Below are 8,270 nucleotides of genomic sequence, written 5' to 3' on the forward strand. Positions count from 1 at the left end.
TGACATTCTTGTCATAGCTGTGGACTAGATTGGATATTGTGTCAACAATGTTCAGACTCTCTTGGTGTTCTCGTACTTAATCACCGATATGTGTACAGCAAAGGGGATACCAACGCGTAAGTTTGACCTTACCTTGTAACCTACCACGACTAGATGCTATTTTGCCTCCAAGTCTAATAGAGCTAGGAAGAGAGGAAAGAGGGTAATAGAGGAGGATCCAGAAGAGGAGGCAGCTGAGGGTGGCTCTAGTTTCACCCTCGCCTCCTTAAGTGAGCAGATTACTACCCCTAGTTAGCAAGTGACTAATATGAGTGGGGAGCTTCAGGAGCATAGGGCTATTGTTATGGCTAATGAATGTAGAAGGCAGAGATTCATAGATCCACTAATATTGGAAATGGCCAGAGCTCAAAAGGTCACTTACCCTCCAAGCGACAACCAAGCCTTTTGGCAAAGTTCCATTCCTGCCACGAGCTTCTTCACTGGGGATCCGGGGCAGTCTTCTGGTTCTGTTGCTGCTACTAATACTGAAATGGGAGAAGCGAGTGTTCAGCTAGGAGAGGATGTTGGGACTAAAGAAGAGAGAAGAGAGGAGGAAGATTGGGAGTCTTTCCATTTAGAGTCTTTTGTTTTTAAGTTTTCTTTCCTTGTTTTCTGTTGCTTTATCCTGCAAGCTATGTACTTAAAAGGTTTAACTTTGATGTATCTAAACTTATTGCAATGAATGGTTTGTTTTCTATGTTTTTAATTGTGGTGGCTGATGTTCTTTTTCCCTTTCCCTTTGACAGTAAGGACATTGTCAAGTTTAAGTATGGGGGAGGGATTCATTTTTGCTTTGTTGCATTGCCAATGTTGCATTGTTCTTGTGGTTGCTTCAAATTTTTGGCAAGTTGTTTTGAAAATCTAATCTTTCATCATCATTCTTTGGTTTTGAATTGATTGTGGATGGTGAATTGCTATGAATTGGACCGTCTTTGACTATTTTGGTGCTTGCTGAAAAGGTTTTACTAGTTGAAATTGTTTAGGCTTTGAAAATTTTTTGTTTGGTAGCTTTCTGTGAAGCCACATTGCGACCTCACTGCTTCAGGTCTCGACCTTAGATGTGGTTTTGGCAAGGGAGGGCTTTTTGTGTATTCAGGTCGCGACCTTACTGATCTCAAGTCATGACCTCAACCTCCCGTCTTTATTTGGTGCTCTCTGTGATCCCAAGTCGTGACTTCACTGTTTTTAGGTCGCGACTTGGACCATTTTTTTATGCACTACTTTCCTTCTCTTTGCTTTTTGCAATGCTGTATAGGAGGAAACTTTTTAATCTACCTTTACACATTTTCCAAGCAAAATCATTGCCTTTGTAATCTAACCTCATTGCATCAAACAACTCTTTCAAAAACCATACCACTCTTGATTCTTAGAATTTTGGATTTTGAAAATGACTTCTCTAAGACTTTATGAGTACCTTCAAGACCCAGTATGTTTTTAGGTGATTATTTTGATCTTTTTAATCACCACCCTGTGGTTGTCTTTTATGATAAGTGTCCTAATGCTTTGTGACTAATACATGTTTATTGAAACTTTGTGTATGAGCATTTGAGATATGAAACCCTTGTTGGAAGGATTTTCTTGAGCCTTAATTCCTAAATTGAGTGATTATTCATTGGTTCACATCCTCTAGAACCTGTCTTAGCTCTTGGTCAAAATTACATGTGCATTTATAATTTTTGAATATGATAGAGGGCATTCTTTTCTACAACCATTTTACCCAAACACAATCCATAAACATTTATCTATTATTTAACCTTTTTGATCCTTCACTTCCTTCATTTCATTCACATTTTGAGTGTTCAAGTTACAACTTTCACCTGAGTTTATTTCATCTATACATTCGAGATTTTCTTAACCTTTATGGGTCTTTTTCGGGCATATCATTTTGAATAAAAACAGTGAAAAGAAGAAGAAAGAAAGAAGACAAAAAGGAAAGAAAAAAAGTAAATATCCATATGTAATACATGTTTACAAACTTAAGCTATAGCAACAAGATAAAGTTAAATAAAGTATCCCCTTGGTGGTAGAAGGTTAGGATTTGAACTTTTTTGTTTAAGAATAGATGATATTTAACTCACGTTACTTTCATTCTTGACACTCAGTTTCACCACATTTCCATTCCATTTCACCTTTCCATCACTACAACCCTAAAAGCCCTCTTGATTCTTAACATGAATGCTAAATAGTAGTGGAGATTTTAGAGTTGTTACAAGCTTATGGTAGGATGTTTGCACTTGAATTTTAAGTGAAAATAACCTCAATAAGGAGAGAAGAGTGAGTTAAAACACTTACATCCCTTGAGCGAATCTCTGTTGTTCATGTACTTAGAGTCAATTGCACTTTGTATCTAATTACTTGGCATTATTCATGTTATCATTTTTGTTTTCCTAAGAGGTGTTGATTAGTTAGTTCTTAAAATCCCTTTTGAACATACTAGTTTCCTTGATTGTGCCTATACTTTCTTTGGAATGATTTAAATCTTTGTCTAGGAGTACAAAAGTTCAAGTGTGGAGGAGTAAGAGAACCCTATCTTTATATGATTTTCTCAAGTATTTTCTAATGTTTTGCAACACTTTTACCCTCATTATGCATGCATTTATATCCATTTGATTACATTAATTCATGCATTGTATTTTGTTGTTTAAGGGGTAAAAAAGGGGTCAATTTTCTCTGCTTATTTGTAATTGCTTGATCTGTAATCAGTTAGTCTTTACAAAGCTCTTTGTTGTGATTTTCAGGCAATTGGAGAAGGACCTAAGACCCAAGATGGAGCATCGATGGAGCCACAAAGTTATAAGGACCAAAGCGCAAGAGTTAGAGTATTCTACCTCCCCAGGTTGTGACATGGACTTCTGAAGTCGCGACTGGATGCCCTTTAAGTGGAGCTATGTGTTTTGGAGCTAGGTCAAGACTAAATGCTCTTTATCTTCCCAGGTCGTGACATGGGATTCTGATGTCATAATCTGGTCCCCAAAGTCGTGACCTGAGACTTCTGAGGTCGTGACCTGAATGTGTTAAGTGAAGCTGTGCATTTTGGAATAGGTTTATGAGCTTCTACACCTAAGGGGGTAGCCACCACAAAAAGAGACTTCTCCATTCGGTAGATTTATAAGGATAGAAGCCACCACCATTTCCTCTCAAGCCTCTATTGATTCCACACCCAAATCCTTTATTTTTCCTCACTTCTTCATCATTTTCTGCAATTCTGAACCAATCAAACCACTCCAACCACCTTCTTTTCTATTTTTCCAACCCCATTTTTAGCATCACTCATGGCTATTCATACCTAGAGCAATTGCGATCAGGTTTAAGACATGAGAGGATAAATCTTTAGCCTCTTGGTGATTGAAGAGAAAGCTTGAGCTCAAGGCCTTAATAAGGAAGTTATCAGTTTAAACCTGTGCTTAATTCTGTGTTAGAGATTTCTAGATTTAGGGATTTCTACATTTATGTTAGACTTGGTTTATGATTATAAATCTTGTGTTTAGACTACTGAAATGTATTTAGATTGGATTCTATTAATGTTGGATTAGTTATATAAATATATTAGTTTGGAATCCTTGTGTTCAATTGATGATCAGTGATTATTGATGATTAATATGTGTGCTTGGTATTTTGTGATTGTTGATTGACAATCTGAGGACATTGCATCATCTGATTTACACTCTAAGTGGCTTCCAACAATGTTTTAAGAAGTGTTAACTATGATTAAAGTGAGTTTTCATTAATTAAGACATTGGACCCAAGTGATTACTTGGGATTTTTCTTCAGTCTTAGAGATTTCTAAAACTCCCAATCATTTTAAGAACAATGATAGCAAAGTTTTCATCATCAAGAGACTATTTCACCATAATTTCTCTTTAATCCGAAACATTCCTTCATTCATTTAAAATACCAAAAACATTTATTCCTCTGCATTTTACATTTATTGCACCACCTTTAGAACAATTGAATCTCCCATTTTTCTTTACCCAAATCATCATGCTTTTGATTACCAATTTATAGACTAGGTTGTTTTCCAATAAAGTGCTCCTCGAGAAGAACGACTGGTTGTGCCCCATACTATATTATTTGGTGCAATCACAATTTTGATGACCCGAAAGGTGACATTCTGGTCTGATCATATGAGTAGGGTAACCTTTGGTCAAGTCACTCAGCATGGATGGTTCGGGTCTATGTCAAGAAGTCGTAAGGAGAAGTACAATGAATAGGAGGGCATAAATTGCTGTGCTAATTGTTGCATATGTGTTTGTATGTTTTTAACTTAAGATATTTTATGTATCGCATTACTTCATCTGCTTACCATCCTTTTGGTATATGTTATAAAGTAAGCTTTGGGTATTGGGACTTTATGTACTATCTGTAGTGAATAGGAGTAGCTAGAGGCTTAGGTGAACACAACCTAGTAGGCCTCTTATGGCTTAAGTTTATAATCACAACATATTTTGCCATGCTAGGATTCATGTTTTGTATCTGCAAGTCTAATTGTTTCTTTCATACTTTTAGACTACTGTATTTTGAAGAATATTTACTTAATGGCTGGAAGCCATGGAATTTCTTACATATTGGGAAAAACTCTTATCTTATTGACGGTTGTTATAATTTTGAGACTGTAAGAGTTAAGCAGGTATGACTTGTGGGCTGAGCTTAGCCCTTACTTTTTTTGTGCCCTAAGTCTTTGTGTGACGATTTTTTGGGATGGCTTTATGGGTGGTTATTGTTCCCTAGGCCCTACTTGTTATTATTGGTGGTTTGGAGGACTTTGATTTATACTGAACTCTATATAACTCTGGTAGCTTTTGATAATTTAGTCAAATTCTTTATTTACCATGGTTAACTTCTTAAACTATTATGAAATTTTGGTTTTAAGGAAAGGTCTTTTCACTAATCACATTCCCCTCTAAATGATTCATGTTAGGTAGAGATTATGGACAAGGAATGGATGTCTACCAAATGTCTATCAAAAGAATAGTGGAATGGGGTAGATGATTTTGTTAAATTTGCAGTTGAGCATGCTGATGATTACAGTAGAATTATTTTTCCTTGTGTTAATTATTGCCTTCTCAAGTGGCTTCTGTCATCCATTTGTGAGAGTCACTTAATTATTTATGGAATCAATCAAAGTTGAAACTGCTAGATAAAGCACAGGAACGAGACAAGATATGTGAGTAATAATAGTTGAGAGCATAATAAAAGTTGTCGATCACCTACTTTTGACAAAAATACATATGAAGCAAATTGTTTTGAAGATACGACCTTGATTGAAGGGGAACTCGAGGATTGTCTAAAAAAGTTTGAGAGGTTGAAGAGTAACGCAAAGACATCTCTGTATGAAGGTTATATTGAGTTCACAAAATTGCCTTTAGTTTTGCAATTAAATAACTTGAAGGCAAGAAATGGTTAGAGCAAACAAGCTTCATAGAATTGCTTTTGCATGTGAAACAAATACTACAAAAGGAAAATGAGTTTATAAGCAAAACATATGATGCAAAATAGGTGTTAGGCTCTGACGACCTGAAACATCCTTTCATTCACCCCCTTTAGTATACATCAAGAAGTGTAACAGTTCAAGCAGTTCATGAAATAAGTCCGTAGATTAAAATTTTGAAATTTAATTCTCGGGTTACTATTCATTGGTAAATTCCAGATTTTCAGTCAAATTTTAAAAATTCATAACTAATTATAAAAAAAATCATAGCAAGGTGATCCAATTTTTATTTGAAGCCATTTCAATTATCTACAGGAAAAAAATATGAATCTACTTAACCTTTGTCAATGTGTATAGTTAATTCATAGAATTTTACTATTCATTTGGTAAAAATTGTACTTTCTAGTTTTTCCCCCTAAATTTGAGTAATTATAACCCTTAGCATACATATCTATTTTAAGTAATCTACCACTTGTTTTAAGTCTTTGGATTTGTACTTTAAGCACATCAAATTCATGGGCAGATTCTATCATTTGCCTCGCTTCCACTCTATCAAAAATTTGTGGCTCACTTAGGGATAAACTAATCCCCTATACTTGCATTAATAATTCATATTCATTTATTTCTTTATTTGCAATCATTCCAATATTACATAATTCATTCTCATACATGAACATGCTCAACTTTACATGTCATCTTCATCATTTAACATTACATAACATTGAGAGGCATGTTCATATACACATTGACATAAAGGCTATATCAAATACATAAGCTCAATTATCACATTCTTTTCTTCTTTCTTTGTTCTCCTCCATGCATTCCTCTTCCTTTGTACATCATATCTATTATGGTTGATTAAAGGAGGGTGAGATTCAGATGAATCTCAGTAGCAAATAATAATTACCTAAACATACATGATAAGTTGGCATTTACAACATGCTTGCAACTTAACATCTTGGTTGCATCGTGATAATCCTTACTAGTATTTTAAAAAATATTTCATTAGTAATTCAAAAGAAGGAAAGGCATCCACACTATTTATCAAGGTGGACATTTTTGAAAAGGTGAAAGATATGGACTGCGAATTTGGAAATTTTTTGCGAGGTATGTTGGGACAAATTGATGGAAGAATAGGTCGATTTTCTTTGTGTTGCTGCATTAGAAGACCTTGAATGTGAGACATTTTCTCAGTGTTATGCATATTGAAAAAAATGTATATGAAACTCTTTTGACACGTTACTCCATATTGTAGGAAAGACTGAGGATGGCAGGAATGCGAGGCTAAAGATGGTTGAGATGGAGATAAGGCAGGAATTAGTACCAAAGGATAAGGAAACTCATACATTTCCTTGTCTGGCAACTCATATACTATTTGAAAAGGAGAAAAGTAGTTCATGTGAGTTTTTGTGTTGAAACCTTTGATGGTTAAGTTGAGAAACACCTACGAAATATTTATGCAAGAGTAAACATATATAATATTTCTAATGACAAATAGAAATGTATATATAAACATTATACATATAATTTAATATATATTACATAATTTAGTAAATTATTATATATTTCAATTTAACTTTTCTATTTTAGTAAAATATTACCAATAATTAATATTTTTATTCAAATATTTAATAATATAATTGGTATTTATATATATTATTTATAATATTTGTATTTTTTATTTTTATATTGTATATTATTGAAAAATTATCATATATTATATTTTTATTTTAATAATAAATATTAAAAAATAATTTATATATATTATAACTTTTTGTGACAGATTAGTAACAAAAATTAGTGACAAAAAATTATGTTATTAATTTTCATCACTAATCTTGTTACACTAGAGTCAATTATGAATTAATGACAAAATTTAGTGAGAGAATAAAATTTCGTCATTAATCCATTATTAATTTATTGACGGAATCAAATTCAGACATTAATTGGTCGCTAATTTAACAATGGAAATTTTATATTACTAAATTCTATTGATTATTTTAGGGAAGGGTTAGGGGTGGAGTAGAATTTCTTCGTTAAATTCTGTCACTAATTTTCTAATTTTTTTTTTTTTGGTAGTGGATGTTGATCTTGTCATATTGTGACATCAAAAGCACATGGGACTGACAAAAAGAGGCATGGGAAGGGAAGAAGAAGTGGATACTTGAAGGAGTCAAAAGAGTAGAACTAGCCCAACTGATATAGAGATGCTATGAAGTCTACGATTGGACGATGAGAAGCAGCAATGAAGTTATATGACAACTACAGTCGGACAATGTCATTGAAGGTTATGCTTCTGGAAGATGTTTCGTCATTACCAACTTCAAATTCATAACTCTGTCTTCAAGCTTTTGAAGTTTTGACTCTTCATTGTTAATTTAAATTTCAAAGCCAAATATGTCTTTCAACTCTTCAGTGGGTAACTGACCACCAATTTGGTTGGGAAGCCAAGTTCATAAGGAAAAATGAGTTTCTCGCGTGAATTTGTTTTCTCATGAAACTTACTTGCCAACCGTTCTCCACCACTGGAAATTTTCGATTTTCCTTTTCTATTTTCAAATTTTCGTTGAACCAAACGGGCTTTAATGTTTCTTGTAAAATAAAATGGGATATGAATTGATATTATAACAAAATTGATTTTTATCCTATAATTGATTAAGGGGAAGAAAATATATGCAATATGTACTAATATGTAAGATATCCATAAATTTGACGAAATAAATTTCAAAATCCACACCTAGTTAATTAGCAAGTTATGCGCTTATCAGCCATAAATTACTCTTATGAACTGCCATGAAATGTT

Source organism: Neltuma alba, unplaced genomic scaffold (genome assembly GCF_004799145.2).
Source record: "Neltuma alba isolate B1F8T4 unplaced genomic scaffold, ASM479914v2 tig00010867_pilon, whole genome shotgun sequence".
NCBI lineage: Eukaryota > Viridiplantae > Streptophyta > Magnoliopsida > Fabales > Fabaceae > Neltuma > Neltuma alba.